Source organism: Cherax quadricarinatus, chromosome 12, assembly GCF_038502225.1.
Source record: "Cherax quadricarinatus isolate ZL_2023a chromosome 12, ASM3850222v1, whole genome shotgun sequence".
Lineage (NCBI taxonomy): Eukaryota > Metazoa > Arthropoda > Malacostraca > Decapoda > Parastacidae > Cherax > Cherax quadricarinatus.
In genome coordinates this window covers 40,817,860-40,838,836 of record NC_091303.1, presented here as the reverse complement: position 1 = coordinate 40,838,836, position 20,977 = coordinate 40,817,860, and the positions used below count along the sequence as shown (strand labels likewise).

At 47.5% G+C, this 20,977-nt stretch overlaps 1 long non-coding RNA gene across 1 annotated transcript in view; it reads right to left on the bottom strand.

Moving 5' to 3' along the window:
* The window catches only part of LOC138852619 (uncharacterized), a 463,917-nt gene that overhangs the window by 16,173 nt on the left and 426,767 nt on the right, over positions 1 to 20,977 (bottom strand). The gene's annotated exons all lie outside the window — the stretch shown is intronic.

The following is a 20,977-nucleotide window of genomic DNA, read 5'->3' as shown; positions in this document are numbered from 1 at the left end:
TGTAGTGATGTGAGGTGAAGCAGGCGGAGGCGGGGTCATAGTGGTACCATCCACTAGTCGAAGTATTGGACTGATGAAGCCACCGTGTGGCGAAACGTTTCCTGAATAAAGATTCCCATATGCTGCATAAGTGTCTCAATCTTCAACTTGTCGGTTTTTCAAACCATTCATCACAACTGTCAGACACTGCAGCATCATGGGATCTTGTTACAAAGAATTCTTCAACACTTGTTCAACCTTTGGACGAAGACCTACTTCGACTAGTGGATGGTTCCACTATGACTCCGCCTCCTCCTGATTCGCCTCACCTGACTACAGTATGTAAGCCACGTCTACGGCCCTATGCTGTACATTCTACAAGACTGATGGACTGAACACATCGACTCCAGGCTGAGGGACTGATTACCTCATACTCCTCCTCTCCTTACGCCTTCCTCTTTGTATTGGACTGATGAAGCCACTGTGTGGCGAAACGTTTCCTGAATAAAGATTCCTATATGCTGCATAAGTGTGATATAAATGGTTGAGAAAAGACACTTGTGCAACATCTGGGAATTTTTATTGAGGAAACGTTTCGCCAGCCAGCAACATCTTGCTCTCTTGATAGAGGGAATTTTTCAAAACTTGCTTAATCTACTTAGGCTAGTGGATTTTTCTACTTGTGACTCCGCCTACTCCTGCTTCAACTTACCTGTCTGCTGTATATAAGCCACTTTTCCGCTCTTATGTTATGCAGCTCTCAACATTGATGGACTTCAGGCTGAGGGGACTGATTACCTCTGACTCCTCATCTTCCACCATTTTCCTCTGTACTCGCCCGAAGGAGCCAATGGCTGGCGAAACGTTTCTTCAATAAAAGTTTCAGCATGTTATGATGATGTTTGTAGATGAATGGTTCAGAGAACCGACATGTTGATAAATTAGACACATGTGCAACTCTTGGGTATCTTTATTGAGGAAACGTTTCGCCACACAGTGGCTTCATCAGTCCATACAAAGGATAAACTTGAAGAACAGGAGGAGAATGAGGTAATCAGTCCCTCAACCTTGAGTCGATGTGGTCAGTCCATCAATCTTGAATAGAATACGGCATACGTGCTGAGAAGCAGCTTATAAACCGTTGGCAGGAGAGGTGCAGCAGTCATAGGTGGTGTAACATTTGTTCAATGTGGAAGTAGGTCGTGCCCAAGAATTAGGCAAGCGAAGAATTCCCAAGTATTAAGATCCCAAGAAGTTGCAGTGTCTGACAGGTTTGTAGATGTTATGTAAGTGTTTCATTCTTTAAAACTTGTCTTTACTGAACTCTGGGTGTGTCTTACCGTAGATTTAAATTCCTCTGAGAAACTGAATGGGTTTAAATTATCATCTGACTAGGTAGCAGCAATTTGCTGATATATTCAACTTTATTACAACAATTTTTTTTTTAGTCTAACCGATTCTGAGGTAAGAAGCTTCCACGGTGATGCCTTGATACTGGTGAAGATCTTATGATGCCAGGAACTGGGACTACCATCTCTATTTTTCTTAGGATCAAGTCTGGTTGCTTCCTGTTCCTCAGTGTGGGCACACCACCTTAGTGGTGAACACACGTGTTCAACACTAACATGTATCTCGCTAGACTGCATCTCGTGGAAATATATCGTCGTCCAAGCTGTGGTCGACAATTTATGAAGAATTATATTGCCTCAGTGGACGCTAATGTCCTTGAATATAAGAACATAAGAAAGAAGGAACACTGCAAAAGGCCTACTGACCCATGCGAAGCAGGTCCATGCCACCCCCCCCGGCCTAGAACACTGACCACTTAGTCAGGTCACTTCCACTTAAGGAAGGAGCACGGCACCAGACCTGGTAGCCCAAGCTAGTCAGGTCCAACTCACACCCACCCACACCCACTCATATAATTATCCAACCTATATTTAAAACTACACAACGTCTTAGCTTCTATGATGGTACTTGAGAGTTTGTTCCACTCATCCACAACTCTATTGCCAAACCAGTGCTTTCCTATGTCCTTCCTGAATCCGAACATTTCTAACTTGAAACCATTGCTGCGAATCCTGTCTTGGGAGAATATTTTCAGCACGCTATTTACACTCCCTTTATTTATTCCTGTTTTCCATTTATACACCTCAATCACATCCCCCCTAACTCTACGCCTTTCGAGAGAGTGCAGATTCAGGGCCCTCAGTCTATCCTCATAGGGAAGATTTCTGATACATGGGATCATCTTTGTCATCCTCCTCTGTACGTTTTCCAGTGCATTTATATCCATTCTGTAATATGGTGACCAGAACTCTGCAGCATAATCTATATGAGGCCTAACCAAGGATATATAGAGTTGAAGAACAACCTGATGACTTCTGTTATTTATACTTCTTGATATGAAGCCAAGGATTCTGTTAGCTTTATTGCGAACACTTATGCACTGTTGTCTAGGTTTCAGATTACTGCTAACCAGAACTCCTAAATCCTTTTCGCAATCAGTAGTATTAAAATCTACACTATTCAGTTTATAAGTGGCATGGTTATTGTCCTTTCCAACATTTAGCACTTTGCATTTGTCTATATTAAACTGCATCTGCCACTTCTCCGACCACTGCATAAGTCTATTCAAATCATCCTTGAGTGCACTAATGTCCTCAATAGAATGAATTGGACGGCCTATTTTGATGTCATCAGCAAATTTGCTTATGTCGCTATTTATTCCCTCATCTATATCGTTTATGTAAATTATGAACAACAAAGGGCTTAACACTGACCCTTGTGGAACACCGCTTGTGACGTACCCCCATTCTGATTTCTCCACATTTATGCAAACATTCTGCTGTCCATTTGTCAACCACGCCTCTACCCAGGAAAAAATTTCTCCTCCTATTCCGTGTGCCTTAAGTTTTCTAGAAAGTCTCTGATGTGGAACTCTATGGAAAGCCTTACTGAAGTCCATATACACAATATCATATTCATTACCATGATCTACCTAATCAAACACCTTAGCGAAAAAAGTTAGTAAATTCGTAAGACAGGAACGCCCCTTAGTAAAACCGTGTTGAGATTCATTTATCAATTTATGCCTATCAAGATGGCTACAAATTGCCTCGGCAATTATTGTTTATTTCTTCATTTTAGCAGCGTAGCTTTATATCAAGAAAATAAACAAAGTAATTACGAACTTGTGACTAGAGAGCATAAGTTAGAGGTGGATTTTAATCAGGTTATTACCAACTCACCATTTATGAGAAATTTAGTGGAATCTGAGAGTTGTGAGAGTCCGGAGTCCAGAATTATTGAGCTCTACGAAATCCAGAATTACTGAGCTCTACGAAATCCAGAATTACTGAGCTCTACGAAGTCCAGAATTACTTAGCGCTACGAAATCCAGAATTACTGAGCACTACGAAATCCAGAATTACTGAGCTCTACGAAGTCCAGAATTACTTAGCTCTACGAAATCCAGAATTACTGAGCTCTACGAAGTCCAGAATTACTGAGCTCTACGAAGTCCAGAATTACTGAGCTCTACGAAGTCCAGAATTACTGAGCTCTAAGAAGTCCAGAATTACTGAGCTCTACGAAGTCCAGAATTACTGAGCTCTACGAATTCCAGAATTACTGAGCTCTACGAAGTCCAGAATTACTGAGATCTATGGTGTGAGAGAGACTATATTACAACCCAGGATTCCCAATGGCCTGTTATCTTGGGTGTAAAGGGAACAAAATAAACACAGCAGAAAAACTTTTGACATATTATTCTTCACCAATTTAGAACAGAAGTATGTACACTATATACACTATGTACAACAATAGGTATTAGTGCACTCCACAGTAAGCAAGGCAGAATAGAAGCCACTAGAGAGCAGACCGTGCTTCAACCAGCTCTAGAATGGGAATGACAAGGGCAGACAGGAGAGTGGTACCCACATCACCTCTGCGATTACCAAAACAATCTTCTCATTGGCTGGAACCTGGGTACTGGTTGAACTACGGGGCCCCTTCGCCAACCCTCAGTCCCCTGGTTCGCTGGTTGGGGAATATAGCCTGTAAATGAGGATGTGTACATGCGCCGAATAAAGGTTACGTACTCTTTGCATGCCACAGACTACAAACAGTTTTTTAATAATAAGAATAAATCCAAAGAACGTGCAGTCCTTAATAACATTACTCTGAGCAACAAGTGTTAAATGTTAGCAGACGCATGCTCCACCCTCCCTGTCATGCTCCACCCTCCCTGTCATGCTCCATCCTCCCTGTCATGCTCCACCCTCCCTGTCATGCTCCACCCTCCCTGTCATGCTCCACCCTCCCTGTCATGCTCCACCCTCCCTGTCATGCTCCACCCTCCCTGTCATGCTCCACCCTCCCTGTCATGCTCCACCCTCCCTGTCATGCTCCACCCTCCCTGTCATGCTCCACCCTCCCTGTCATGCTCCACCCTGCCATGCTCCGCCCTGCCTGTCATGCTCCGCCCTGCCATGCTCCGCCCTGCCTGTTATGCTCCACCCTGCCTGTCATGCTCCACCCTACCATGCTCCGCCCTGCCTGTCATGCTTCACCCTGCCATGCTCAACCCTGCCTGTCATGCTCCACCCTGCCTGTCATGCTCCGCCCTGCCTGTCATGCTCCACCCTGCCTGTCATGCTCCACCCTGCCATGCTCCGCCTTACCTGTTATGCTTCACCCTGCCATGCTCCGCCCTGCCTGTCATGCTTCACCCTGCCATGCTCCGTCTTGCCATGCTCTGCCCTTCCATGCTCCACCTTGCCATGCCCGGTCCTGCCATGCCCCATACTGTCATGCTCCAAACTGCCATGCCTCATCCTGCCATAGTTCACCCTGCCATGCCCCATACTGCCATTCCCCACTTGCCATGCGCCATCCTGCCTTGCTTACCCTGCCATGCTCCGTCCTGTCATGCTCCACCATGCCATGCTCAATCCTACCATACCCCACCCAGCCAGGCTCAGTCCTGCCATGCTCCGCCCTGCCATGCCCCACCCTGCCCCATACTGCCATGCTCTACCCTGCCTTACCATGCCCAGTTCAACCCTGCCATGCCCCACCTTGCCCAGGGTAACCTCAGGTCTGCTAGCTGGATCCCAGGCAACACCGTCTTGCTGGCTGACTCATAAGAAAAATCTCACGATAAGGAATTTTACAACGATAACAGATATATAAGGAAGATAACAGATATACTTACTCACCCACAACTATATACTGAATAACTATTTAAAAAAACTGTAACCTGTGACCCTATCAAACTATGTATTTTTTAATTACATAACCTAATAGAATAATCCATTGACTTGAATGTACAGAAACTTATCTAATGACCATATGACCTGTTTCTGCACTTCAAAAAGTATATTAATCATTTTGTTAATTATACATTGTTATGCTACAAATATGTACAACTATAATGCTTCTTAATATAAATGTTCAAATTTCGTTGTTTAAAATACTCATTTGTACTTCAAGTTGAAATTATTTATTGCAATTTTTAGCACTTAATATATCATTGTTTAGTTAATCTTAAGTTAATGTTAAGCCTGTCCATAATGATCTGTATACAAGGCGCTGTGGCATGTCCACCCAACTACTGTAATTCCTGGTACAACTACGTATCATGTCCAAATGAAGTATTGTATTGTATATAGAAGAAAGATAACAGGTATAGACGGAACATAACAGATATGAAAGGAAGATAACAGGTATAGAAGGAAGATAACGTGTATAGAAGGAAGATGACAGGTATAGAAGGGAGATAACATGTATAGAAGGAAGATGACAGGTATAGAAGGGAGATAACATGTATAGAAGGAAGATAACATGCATAGAAGGAAGATAACATGTATAGAAGGAAGATAACATGTATAGAAGGAAGATGACAGATATAGAAGGAAGATAACATGTATAGAAGGAAGATGACAGATATAGAAGGAATATAACATGCATAGAAGGAAGATAACATGTATAGAAGGAAGATAACATGTATAGAAGGAAGATGAGATATAGAAGGAAGATAACATGTATAGAAGGAAGATAACATGCATAGAAGGAAGATAACATGTATAGAAGGAAGATGACAGGTATAGAAGGAAGATAACATGTATAGAAGGAAGATGACAGGTATAGAAGGGAGATAACATGAATAGAAGAAAGATAACATGTATAGAAGGAAGATAACATGTATAGAAGGAAGATGACAGATATAGAAGGAAGATAACATGTATAGAAGGAAGATAACATGTATAGAAGGAAGATAACATGTATAAAAGGAAGACAACATGTATAGAAGGAAGATGACATGTATAAAAGGAAGATAACATGTATAGAAGGAAGATAACATGTATAGAAGGAAGATAACATGTATAAAAGGAAGATAACATGTATAGAAGGAAGATAACATGTATAGAAGGAAGATAACATGTATAGAAGGAAGATAACATGTATAGAAGGAAGATACATGTATAGAAGGAAGATAACATGTATAGAAGGAAGATAACATGTATAGAAGGAAGATAACATGTATAGAAGGAAGATGACAGGTATAGAAGGAAGATAACATGTATAGAAGGAAGATAACATGTATAGAAGGAAGATAACATGTATAAAAGGAAGATAACATGTATAGAAGGAAGATGACAGGTATAGAAGGAAGATAACATGTATAGAAGGAAGATGACAGATATAGAAGGAAGATAACATGTATAGAAGGAAGATAACATGTATAGAAGGAAGATAACATGTATAGAAGGAAGATAACATGTATAGAAGGAAGATAACATGTATAGAAGGAAGATAACATGTATAGAAGGAAGATAACATGTATAGAAGGAAGATGACAGATATAGAAGGAAGATAACATGTATAGAAGGGAGATAACATGAATAGAAGGAAGATAACATGTATAGAAGGAAGATAACATGTATAGAAGGAAGATAACATGTATAGAAGGAAGATGACAGATATAGAAGGAAGATAACATGTATAGAAGGAAGATAACATGTATAGAAGGAAGATAACATGTATAGAAGGAAGATAACATGTATAGAAGGAAGATAACATGTATAGAAGGAAGATGACATGTATAGAAGGAAGATGACAGATATAGAAGGAAGATAACATGTATAGAAGGGAGATAACATGAATAGAAGGAAGATAACATGTATAGAAGGAAGATAACATGTATAGAAGGAAGATAACATGTATAGAAGGAAGATGACAGATATAGAAGGAAGATAACATGTATAGAAGGAAGATAACATGTATAGAAGGAAGATAACATGTATAGAAGGAAGATAACATGTATAGAACGAAGATAACATGTATAGAAGGAAGATGACATGTATAGAAGGAAGATAACATGTATAGAAGGAAGATGACAGATATAGAAGGAAGATAACATGTATAGAAGGAAGATAACATGCATAGAAGGAAGATAACATGTATAGAAGGAAGATGACAGGTATAGAAGGAAGATAACATGTATAGAAGGAAGATAACATGAATAAAAGGAAGATGACAGGTATAGAAGGAAGATGACAGATATAGAAGGAAGATAACATGTATAGAAGTAAGATAACATGTATAGAAGGAAGATGACAGGTACAGAAGGAAGATAACATGAATAAAAGGAAGATGACAGGTATAGAAGGAAGATAACATGTATAGAAGGAAGATTACAGGTACAGAAGGAAGATAACAGGTATAGAAGGAAGATAACATGAATAAAAGGAAGATGACAGGTATAGAAGGAAGATGACAGATATAGAAGGAAGATAACATGTATAGAAGTAAGATAACATGTATAGAAGGAAGATGACAGGTACAGAAGGAAGATAACATGAATAAAAGGAAGATGACAGGTATAGAAGGAAGATAACAGGTATAGAAGGAAGATAACAGGTATAGAAGGAAGATAACAGGTATAGAAGGAAGATAACAGGTATAGAAGGAAGATAACAGGTATAGAGGGAAGATAACAGGTATAGAAGGAAGATAACAGGTATAGAGAGAAGATAACAGGTATAAAAGGAAGATAACAGGTATAGAGAGAAGATAACAGGTACAGAAGGAAGATAACAGGTACAGAAGGAAGATAACAGGTATAAAAGGAAGATAAGTCTTAATGGTTGAAGGATCAGTTATGTAGATAATAAACCTGTGGAGTTAAAAAAGACACAACACAAATTTTAAGAGTCTTGCTGGAATAAATAATTTAAAGCAACGTAGATGGGATAATATTGTCAGCCAGGGTGAAACACTGGTCGTGTTTCCTTACACAGGTTGTATATGTTCATCCATCAGTATAATGGTACCTGGGTGTTAGTGGACTGGTGTGGGTCGCATCCTGGCACAAAACTGACCTAATTTGCCCGAAATGCTCTGCATAACAAGCGGCTTTCTATATAACAGTAAGTCATTGTTGTCAGCTAGGACTGTATACCTTGTACATGTACGTGTAGTAAATAAATATATTATTATTATTATTTTTAACATATTGATTAAAAATATTAAAGAAAATAGGAGACTCGTAATTACAGTTATTACTGATATGGTATCAACCCAGACGCATTTACACTCAGCAGACTTTCAGATCTGTGTAACAATTTTATACTCAATATCAGTATTGTAAACGCGTAAACAAGATATTTGAGTGATGTAGGTAATGCAAGGCTGGTCGTGTCTCGCAACCACGACTCCATGCAGCTGAGATGGTAATGTGTGGATGACTGACTTGGTGGGGAGGGGTGGGCTTGCTGGGTGGGGAGGGGTGGGCTTGCTGGGTGGGGAGGGGTGGGCTTGCTGGGTGGGGAGGGGTGGGCTTGCTGGGTGGGGAGGGGTGGGCTTGCTGGGTGGGGAGGGGTGGGCTTGCTGGGTGGGGAGGGGTGGGATTGCTGGGTGGGGAGGGGTGGGCTTGCTGGGTGGGGAGGGGTGGGCTTGCTGGGTGGGGAGGGGTGGGATTGCTGGGTGGGGAGGGGTGGGCTTGCTGGGTGGGGAGGGGTGGGCTTGCTGGGTGGGGAGGGGTGGGCTTGCTGGGTGGGGAGGGGTGGGATTGCTGGGTGGGGAGGGGTGGGATTGCTGGGTGGGGAGGGGTGGGCTTGCTGGGTGGGGAGGGGTGGGATTGCTGGGTGGGGAGGGGTGGGCTTGCTGGGTGGGGAGGGGTGGGCTTGCTGGGTGGGGAGGGGTGGGATTGCTGGGTGGGGAGGGGTGGGCTTGCTGGGTGGGGAGGGGTGGGCTTGCTGGGTGGGGAGGGGTGGGCTTGCTGGGTGGGGAGGGGTGGGATTGCTGGGTGGGGAGGGGTGGGATTGCTGGGTGGGGAGGGGTGGGCTTGCTGGGTGGGGAGGGGTGGGATTGCTGGGTGGGGAGGGGTGGGCTTGCTGGGTGGGGAGGGGTGGGCTTGCTGGGTGGGGAGGGGTGGGCTTGCTGGGTGGGGAGGGGTGGGATTGCTGGGTGGGGAGGGGTGGGCTTGCTGGGTGGGGAGGGGTGGGCTTGCTGGGTGGGGAGGGGTGGGCTTGCTGGGTGGGGAGGGGTGGGCTTGCTGGGTGGGGAGGGGTGGGCTTGCTGGGTGGGGAGGGGTGGGCTTGCTGGGTGGGGAGGGGTGGGCTTGCTGGGTGGGGAGGGGTGGGCTTGCTGGGTGGGGAGGGGTGGGCTTGCTGGGTGGGGAGGGGTGGGCTTGCTGGGTGGGGAGGGGTGGGCTTGCTGGGTGGGGAGGGGTGGGCTTGCTGGGTGGGGAGGGGTGGGCTTGGGGTGGGGAGGGGTGGGCTTGCTGGGTGGGGAGGGGTGGGCTTGCTGGGTGGGGAGGGGTGGGCTTGCTGGGTGGGGAGGGGTGGGCTTGCTGGGTGGGGAGGGGTGGGCTTGCTGGGTGGGGAGGGGTGGGCTTGCTGGGTGGGGAGGGGTGGGCTTGCTGGGTGGGGAGGGGTGGGCTTGCTGGGTGGGGAGGGGTGGGCTTGCTGGGTGGGGAGGGTGGGATTGCTGGGTGGGGAGGGGTGGGCTTGCTGGGTGGGGAGGGGTGGGCTTGCTGGGTGGGGAGGGGTGGGATTGCTGGGTGGGGAGGGGTGGGCTTGCTGGGTGGGGAGGGGTGGGCTTGCTGGGTGGGGAGGGGTGGGCTTGCTGGGTGGGGAGGGGTGGGCTTGCTGGGTGGGGAGGGGTGGGCTTGCTGGGTGGGGAGGCGTGGTCTTGCTGGGTGGGGAGGGGTGGGCTTGCTGGGTGGGGAGGGGTGGGCTTGCTGGGTGGGGAGGGGTGGGCTTGCTGGGTGGGGAGGGGTGGTCTTGCTGGGTGGGGAGGGGTGGGCTTGCTGGGTGGGGGAGGGGTGGGCTTGCTGGGTGGGGACGGGTGGGCTTGCTGGGTTGGGAGGGGTGGTCTTGCTGGGTGGGGAGGGGTGGGCTTGCTGGGTGGGGAGGGGTGGGCTTGCTGGGTGGGGAGGGGTGGGCTTGCTGGGTGGGGAGGGGTGGCCTTGCTGGGTGGGGAGGGGTGGGCTTGCTGGGTGGGGAGGGGTGGGCTTGCTGGGTGGGGAGGGGTGGGCTTGCTGGGTGGGGAGGGGTGGTCTTGCTGGGTGGGGAGGGGTGGGCTTGCTGGGTGGGGAGGGGTGGGCTTGCTGGGTGGGGACGGGTGGGCTTGCTGGGTGGGGAGGGGTGGTCTTGCTGGGTGGGGAGGGGTGGGCTTGCTGGGTGGGGAGGGGTGGGCTTGCTGGGTGGGGACGGGTGGGCTTGCTGGGTGGGGAGGGGTGGTCTTGCTGGGTGGGGAGGGGTGGTCTTGCTGGGTGGGGAGGGGTGGGCTTGCTGGGTGGGGAGGGGTGGGCTTGCTGGGTGGGGAGGGGTGGGCTTGGTGGGTGGGGAGGGGTGGGCTTGCTGGGTGGGGAGGGGGGGTCTTGCTGGGTGTGGATGGGTGGTCTTGCTGGGTGGGGAGGGGTTGTCTTGCTGGGTGGGGAGGGGTTGTCTGGCTCGGTGATTTGGCTTTGTTGGGAGGGGTGGGCTCACTTGGTGGGGAGGGGTGGGCTCGCTTGGTGGGGAGGGGTGGGCTCGCTTGTTGGGGAGGGGTGGGCTTTCTGGGTGAGGAGGGGTGGGCTCGCTGGTTGGGGAGGGGTGGGCTCCCTGGTTGGGGAGGGGTGGGCTTGCTGGTTCGGGATCGGTAGGCTTGCAGGGTGGGGAGGGGTGGGCTTGCGGGGTGGGGAGGGGTGGGCTGGCGAGGTGGGGAGAGGTGGGATGACTGGGTGGGGATGTGTGGGCTGGCTTGGTGGGTTGGGTGGGCTTTCTAGGTGGGGAGGGGTGGGCTGGCGGGGTGGGAATGTGTGGTCTTACTTGGTGGGGAAGGGTGGGCTTGCTGGGTGGGGAGGGGTGGGCTTTCTAGGTGGGGAGGGGTGGGCTGGCGGGGTGGGAATGTGTGGTCTGGCTTGGTGGGGAGGGGTGGGCTTGCTGGGTGGGGAGGGGTGGGCTGGCGAGGTGGGGAGGGGTGGGCTGGTGGGAGGGGAGGGGGGCAGGGTACACCCTCCAACAAACAGTCACTAAACCAACAATATCAATTAATTACCCCAGATGAGGAAGATATAAAAGTCTTCAACATAAACGCTGGAAATATATTCCAGAAAATGAACTAATTATGTACTCATGTATTATCACAATGTTAGTTTCTTGCTAACAACCTCCTGATACAACACAACAGTGATATGTTACAATAGTATTTGTAATAAATCTCACTCACAAGAAAGTTGGTGAAGTGATTTTTATGTTTGTGATGTACTCGGAGTGGATGAAATAAATAGGAATGATATACCGGCACATGACTCCATGTATGTGAAAATCAAAGGAAACGGAACAGAAAAATTATACGCAGAATAGCATGCCTCTCTCTCTCTCTCTCTCTCTCTCTCTCAAAAAAAAAAAAAAAAAAAAAAAAAAAAAAAAAAAAAAAAAAAACAGGAATTAGACGCATTTCTCTATATCGAAATTACGGTAATTTGTAGTAACAAAGAAATTATATTACTTAGTTATTGTAATGCTTGTAACCTAACTTGGCGTATTCCACAAGGGACTAGAAGGCAGCCAGACCCATCAACATTACTGAGGATAATTTCTTAATATCATTAGTTACTTCATCTTCTCCTGACATAATATATTTTGGAATATCTTCTGACCAGAGATTGTGACCTAATCCAGTCTGGTGAGGCAGTAGAGAGACTATACAACAGTGATCACATACAGTCTGGTGAGGTAGAAGAGAGACTCATACTTTGTTAGGAATCACAGATATACTAACGAAAACTGGATCACACTACTAAACGTAGATAATACAGAAGAAATGTGGAGAATTTAAAACAAAAATGTTAAATATAGAGAAGGATAACATACCAAGAAAGTTCAAGCGTGAAAAAGAATAAATAAAGTCAAGTTCCCTGACGAGACAACTTATAAAAAGGGAATTTGTTTGGTATTCTGGTAGCGGGGAGTTAATGATACGTCTTCGGAGGCGTCTTCGTTTATTCTTAAGTAGTGGTGGGTACACAGGCTTGTGTTGTGCCCATGGCCCGGGAGGGCCATGCCCACGAGAGAGAGCTGGGAGTACTTGTGTCTTCCTGCTAGGCCGCTGTGTGAGTGAGGCAGAGGCATGGGCCGGCAGGCTGGCGTGCCTACCGAGAGGCCTGGCTACAGAGGGCAGCACCTGAGTGGCGCGAAATATGAACTAAGCTGGCAGACAGCATGGGCTGTCTGTGCAGACAGTACAAGCTGTCTACAAACGCTCGGCCACCTACCGCGCGTCGTCCCGACGCGACAATACTGGTGGTAAAAGAAACTCGGTCTCTCTCTCGTAGGAACAGGGCACAGAACACAAAATAACAACATATATATACATATGAACATGGAAAAAAAACTTCCTACAGGGAGGGAAGAAAAAAACATGTGGGTGTGCTAAACATCGTGGTCAAAGGCAGTGAGGGTCAAAGGGCATCACTGCACGCCTTCCTGCATCTGGACAGATACTGCAACACGGGAGACATCGCTGCGGCTGAGCTGTGACGTAACAGGTTACGGTCTCCTCTGGAACGGTGAAGCAGTCATCGTAGGAGTCGCTGCAGGTTTCACTCAACCTGGGGCACAACATGCTGGTGCCCTCGAGTGAGGCGTCGACAAAACTCGGCAACTGGGCAGGACTTCTGGCAAGCGACTCAGGAGGACACTTCTCGACTGGTGCTGTCGCTGGGCTGTCACTGCCGGCGAGCGTGGAGCGAGTTGTGGAGCGAGTCGTGGCAGAGACGACTGGGCGAAACATCTGGGAGTCGTAACATCATACACCAGACTGCAGTGAGAGAGCTATCAGTCAAAGTGACATCTTTTTTGTGCAGGCTGCTCACTGAAGCTTGTGACACGAGGCTGACACAGCGCCTGCCGACAGGGCTAACTGCTGCTTGGCGAGTATCAATCGGCAGTTGGAGTTATAGCAGAGGTTAGTCTAAGCGTCCCCAGACTTGTTTCTCTACATATAACTGCACTCTGACGGTCTGGAGGTGAAGTGAAACAAATCTCGATGGGAATCGTAGCAGGTACGATTCTGCAGAACAACACGAGCGACGAGCATAAAAGCTTTCTGTACAAGGGGGCTCGGGCTCAGGGCTGTCTGATAGCTGTCAAACACACTGGTCACACGGGTGACTTAACACAGTGGTGCTACTCAGGTCTGGCTCAGACCTCACTCGACACAGGGAAACTTTACACACACCGTGGTACAACATGGCTTAAACTAGCAAATGATACTTTTCTGTGCATAAAACTGACTAAGACATACTAAAATGTGAGAACACTGACTGAGAGGAATTAATTAACACACGACATATATTTTCTCTCAATCTTCTCGACAATACTAAAATAATTACTAGAAACACTCAATGTGACATCATGTGAAGTCAGGCGTGATGACGTCAGCAGCACTGACGTCAGCAGACATCTCGAGGTGACGTCAGCAGACATCTCGAGGTGACGTCAGCAGACATCTCGAGGTGACGTCAGGGAGACATCGTGAGGTGACGTCAGCAGACATCGTGACGTTATGAAGTCGAGCAGCATCGTGGGTGACGTCAATGTGATGCGGGCAGCAGACCACAGCATGAGGCCTTGGGACATGTGGTAACTCACGTGGCTGGTAGATCCACGTGACATCGCCCACACTCACGTGGCGTTGTGATCCACATGGCATCGTGATCTACGTGGCATGCTGGTCCACGTAGCTTCGAGTGGCCTCGGGCACTCGGATACACAGCTCTGGCAATGAATTCACATGGAAAACAGCAGAAAACACAGCAGAGGGAGTGGGCAGTGGTGAGTGGTGTATGGTAGACGGGTGAGCGTGAGTAGGGCGAGCATGGGCAAGGTGAGGAACAGCCACTTCCTCTCCTCTCCTCCCCCACCCACAAATACGTAGAGAGCTCACACTGGACGCAGAAATCACCACAAAACTCACCTCTGGCTTGCTGAAACGGCTGTGCTGAGCTGAACAACAACAACAGCAACATACAAGTGACGCTGAACACGTGACTTGAGAAACAGCGTGGGACACTGTAGCGTGGAGTCACTGGGACGCCACTCACAATTCTCGAAGAAATTCGGCAAATTTCGGCTGGATCCTGCTGGGTGCTCAAACGTGCAGAAACGACATCAGGATAACTTGTTGAGAGACAGATGCTTCTTGTATGGGATGATGAAGTGAAGATGACTTCATCCCTCTTCCTTCCTCGCTTTGGGCAAACACACTGCTGCGACCACCGCTGGTACCAATTATAACGGGATTATTTGGTAGGTGCTGCAAGCGGGTGGTTAATGATAAACTTCTTCGGAGGCTTCATTTATTCTTAAGTAGTGGTGGGTACACAGGCTTGTGTTGTGCCCATGGCCCAGGAGGGCCATGCCCACGAGAGAGAGCTGGGAGTACTTGTGTCTTCCTGCTAGGCCGCTGTGTGAGTGAGGCAGAGGCATGGGCCGGCAGGCTGGCGTGCCTACCGAGAGGCCTGGCTACAGAGGGCAGCACCTGAGTGGCGCGAAATATGAACTAAGCTGGCAGACAGCATGGGCTGTCTGTGCAGACAGTACAGGCTGTCTACAAACTTGTCGAGACCTTAAGATCTACGAACTGACTGATAACAACGATGACTATAATAGCTACATATGATTATCGAAAAAAAGAAAGAAAGAGAAAAATCAGAAATTCTAAAGAAGAGTTTGAGAGACGAAATGTACGAAACGTTAAATGTAATCCAAAGGAATTCTTCAAATGCATCAGGTGAAAGAAAAAGATAAACTCAACGAATGGACCTTTGAGTAGTAAAAATGGCACGATAACAGACAACAATAGAGGTATGGCATCTATACTCAAAAATATTCTCGGGTCAGTTTACAGCTGAACATGACACCAATATTCCCAGGCAGCAAAATTTATTTTTTAGGACCTGACACTGACAGAAAGAGTTTTGATAAAATTAGCGACATTGACATAATAAAATGCTGTGAGAAGCTGAACACTACCAGATCAATCAGTCCGATGAAATACCTGCCAGACTTATACACGAATGTATAATACTTGTGTCCTCAACTATCATCCCTTTAGCTTAATTAACGTTGATTTTGGATAAACAACTGAAGACTTATTAGAGACAAGACAGTTAATTTTTTGGACTCTAATATCCTGATAACAGGACACCAGAATGGAATCCATAACAAAAGATCATGCCTTACTAACTTACTAGGTTTGTTCAGTCGACAAGGAACCCAAATGAAGAATGATGGCCGATGTAAAAGCACATAATGTAAGTGATAAACTTTATACCTTGATAAAGTGACTGACTCACAGACAGGAAACAGAGTGGTATTAAATGAATTGGTGCCTAAGTGGCTTCCCATACAGAGTAGTGTTCTGCAGAATTTTTGGTCCAGTTTTTTTCATAAAAATCATAAATGATTTCGAACAGGATTAACATGGAAATTAGGGAAAAAATGACGCATTAAAGGAAGACTGAGTATTCATTGTGATCTAGAGAGGCTGGTACTGTGGTCAGAAACATTGAAGACAAGTTTCTACTTTGGCAAATGCAAAATATTGCATTTTGGGAATAACAATCTCAAATATGAATGCAAAAAAATTTTTGGAAATAAAGTAATCGGAACAATAGAAGAATCATAAGCAACGACCTCACAAAAGTACCAGACAGTTTCCTGTCTGCAAGCAGCAAGACTGCTAGGTTGGGAAAACACAAAACACTTGACACCATATTAACTTTAATGCACTTCTTAGACCGCATTTTAAGTATGTAGCGCAACATGTCACCTTTGTTTGGTATACATCACACAATCACATTTTACATTCCCTCTATAGTCAGCCAAACCTCGGATTTTTTTTATCGTAGAGTTGTCGGAGCCCCACGACTGAACTGTGAATAGCAGCTAGTAATAAATGTCACCCAATAAGTGAATTCCAAAAGTGTTGACGTTACACCTGTATCTAAGTCAGGAAGTTAGTCTCTCACTAGCTCTGGCTGATTACATATACTAGCCTCACTTGTATCGGTCTAAGAGAAAATGGCAGGAAGCATATACAATTTTGCTCTCTTACTGTTACAAGTATTGTATCTGCCAGCGTTGCTTGTTTTATACACTGTAAATACTAGTGGGAATACACGAGTACTGAAAAAAAACTACCTCAGGTAGTTTTACCTTCACGCTTTCATTGCTCCTTTACATGTAATTTACCTTACAACCAGATACTACAGGCCTTTTATTTGTATTCATAGTCGTAATACATATGTTATCCAGTTTTGGTCCCCAAATTACGTAAAAGACGATGGTATACTGGAGAGGGCAGAGTGAAGAGCTACCAACCTCCTATTTTCCTCTCTTAGGAAATGGAGACTACCAGGAGGTCTCATACATACCATTAAGATATTGAATGACTTTAAACGCACTCTGACAACAAGAATTTTTTGAAGTGCTGGATGAATCTATAACTCGAAATAATCGAATGAAATTACGAGGCAGCAGAATAGAATAAACTACCCACGAATGTTGTAAGTGCGAAGACAACACAGTCATTCAAGAACCAGCTGGACAAACAATTTACAAGTATAAAATTCAATTAGATTCACAGTGGAAGGAGTTGGCAGAGCCTTCAGAGCCTAATAATTTACAGTGAGCAGCTGGTACAGGGTACTATGAGGGAAGACAGCAGCTGGTACAGGGTATTATGAGGGAAGACAGCAGCTGGTACAAGATATTATGAGGTAAGACAGCAGCTGGTACAGGGTATTATGAGGGAAGACAGCAGCTGGTACAGGGTATTATAAGGGAAGACAGCAGCTGGTACAGGGTATTATGAGGGAAGACAGCAGCTGGTACAGGGTATTATGAGGGAGGACAGCAGCTGGTACAGGGTATTATGAGGGAAGACAGCAGCTGGTACAGGGTATTATGAGGTAAGACAGCAGCTGGTACAGGGTATTATGAGGTAAGACAGCAGCTGGTACAGAGTATTATGAGGGAATACAGCAGCTGGTACAGGGTAGTATGAGGGAAGACAGCAGCTGGTACAGGGTATTATGAGGTAAGACAGCAGCTGGTACAGGGTATTATGAGGGAAGACAGCAGCTAGTACAGGGTATTATGAGGGAGAGGGGAGAGAGCCTTCTGCTTTTCTATTCATGTCTCATACACATAGATAATAAACAATAGATGGAAGTAGATATTTTCAGCAGTTATCCACAGTGTGAACTTACAGTGTTTATGTACTGCCATGTACACCCAGGTACTGCCATGTACACCCAGGTACTGCCATGTACACCCAGGTACTGCCATGTACACCCAGGTACTGCCATGTACACCCAGGTACTGCCATGTACACCCAGGTACTACCATGTACACCCAGGTACTGCCATGTACACCCAGGTACTACCATGTACACCCAGGTACTGCCATGTACACCCAGGTACTGCCATGTACACCCAGGTACTGCCATGTACACCCAGGTACTGCCATGTACACCCAGGTACTGCCATGTACACCCAGGTACTGCCATGTACACCCAGGTACTGCCATGTACACCCAGGTACTGCCATGTACACCCAGGTACTGCCATGTACACCCAGGTACTGCCATGTACACCCAGGTACTGCCATGTACACCCAGGTACTGCCATGTACACCCAGGTACTGCCATGTACACCCAGGTACTGCCATGTACACCCAGGTACTGCCATGTACACCCAGGTACTGCCATGTACACCCAGGTACTGCCATGTACACCCAGGTACTGCCATGTACACCCAGGTACTGCCATGTACACCCAGGTACTGCCATGTACACCCAGGTACTGCCATGTACACCCAGGTACTACCATGTACACCCAGGTACTGCCATGTACACCCAGGTACTGCCATGTACACCCAGGTACTGCCATGTACACCCAGGTACTGCCATGTACACCCAGGTACTGCCATGTACACCCAGGTACTGCCATGTACACCCAGGTACTGCCATGTACACCCAGGTACTGCCATGTACACCCAGGTACTGCCATATACACCCAGGTACTGCCATGTACACCCAGGTACTGCCATGTACACCCAGGTACTGCCATGTACACCCAGGTACTGCCATGTACACCCAGGTACTGCCATGTACACCCAGGTACTGCCATGTACACCCAGGTACTGCCATGTACACCCAGGTACTGCCATGTACACCCAGGTACTGCCATGTACACCCAGGTACTGCCATGTACACCCAGGTACTACCATGTACACCCAGGTACTGCCATGTACACCCAGGTACTACCATGTACACCCAGGTACTGCCATATACACCCAGGTACTACCATGTACACCCAGGTACTGCCATGTACACCCAGGTACTGCCATGTACACCCAGGTACTGCCATGTACACCCAGGTACTGCCATGTACACCCAGGTACTGCCATGTACACCCAGGTACTGCCATGTACACCCAGGTACTGCCATGTACACCCAGGTACTGCCATGTACACCCAGGTACTGCCATGTACACCCAGGTACTGCCATGTACACCCAGGTACTGCCATGTACACCCAGGTACTGCCATGTACACCCAGGTACTGCCATGTACACCCAGGTACTGCCATGTACATCCAGGTACTACCATGTACACCCAGGTACTGCCATGTACACCCAGGTACTACCATGTACACCCAGGTACTGCCATATACACCCAGGTACTACCATGTACACCCAGGTACTGCCATGTACACCCAGGTACTGCCATGTACACCCAGGTACTGCCATGTACACCCAGGTACTGCCATGTACACCCAGGTACTGCCATGTACACCCAGGTACTGCCATGTACACCCAGGTACTACCATGTACACACAGGTACTGCCATGTACACCCAGGTACTACCATGTACACCCAGGTACTGCCATGTACACCCAGGTACTACCATGTACACCCAGGTACTGCCATATACACCCAGGTACTACCATGTACACCCAGGTACTGCCATGTACACCCAGGTACTGCCATGTACACCCAGGTACTGCCATGTACACCCAGGTACTGCCATGTACACCCAGGTACTGCCATGTACACCCAGGTACTGCCATGTACACCCAGGTACTGCCATGTACACCCAGGTACTGCCATGTACACCCAGGTACTGCCATGTACACCCAGGTACTGCCATGTACACCCAGGTACTGCCATGTACACCCAGGTACTGCCATGTACACCCAGGTACTGTCATGTACACCCAGGTACTGCCATGTACACCCAGGTACTGCCATGTACACCCAGGTACTGCCATGTACACCCAGGTACTGCCATGTACACCCAGGTACTGCCATGTACACCCAGGTACTGCCATGTACACCCAGGTACTGCCATGTACACCCAGGTACTGCCATGTACACCCAGGTACTGCCATGTACACCCAGGTACTGCCATGTACACCCAGGTACTGCCATGTACACCCAGGTACTGCCATATACACCCAGGTACTACCATGTACACCCAGGTACTGCCATGTACACCCAGGTACTGCCATGTACACCCAGGTACTGCCATGTACACCCAGGTACTGCCATGTACACCCAGGTACTGCCATGTACACCCAGGTACTGCCATGTACACCCAGGTACTGCCATGTACACCCAGGTACTGCCATGTACACCCAGGTACTGCCATGTACACCCAGGTACTACCATGTACACCCAGGTACTGCCATGTACACCCAGGTACTGCCATGTACACCCAGGTACTACCATGTACACCCAGGTACTACCATGTACACCCAGGTACTGCCATATACACCCAGGTACTACCATGTACACCCAGGTACTGCCATGTACACCCAGGTACTGCCATGTACACCCAGGTACTGCCATGTACACCCAGGTACTGCCATGTACACCCAGGTACTGCCATGTACACCCAGGTACTGCCATGTACACCCAGGTACTGCCATGTACACCCAGGTACTGCCATGTACACTCAGGTACTGCCATGTACACCCAGGTACTGCCATGTACACCCAGGTACTGCCATGTACACCCAGGTACTACCATGTACACCCAGGTACTGCCATGTACACCCAGGTACAGCCATGTACACCCAGGTACTACCATGTACACCCAGGTACTACCATGTACACCCAGGTACTGCCATATACACCCAGGTACTACCATGTACACCCAGGTACTGCCATGTACACCCAGGTACTGCCATGTACACCCAGGTACTGCCATGTACACCCAGGTACTACCATGTACACCCAGGTACTGTCATGTACACCCAGGTACTGCCATGTACACCCAGGTACTGCCATGTACACCCAGGTACTACCATGTACACCCAGGTACTGCCATGTACACCCAGGTACTACCATGTACACCCAGGTACTGCCATATACACCCAGGTACTACCATGTACACCCAGGTACTGCCATGTACACCCAGGTACTGCCATGTACACCCA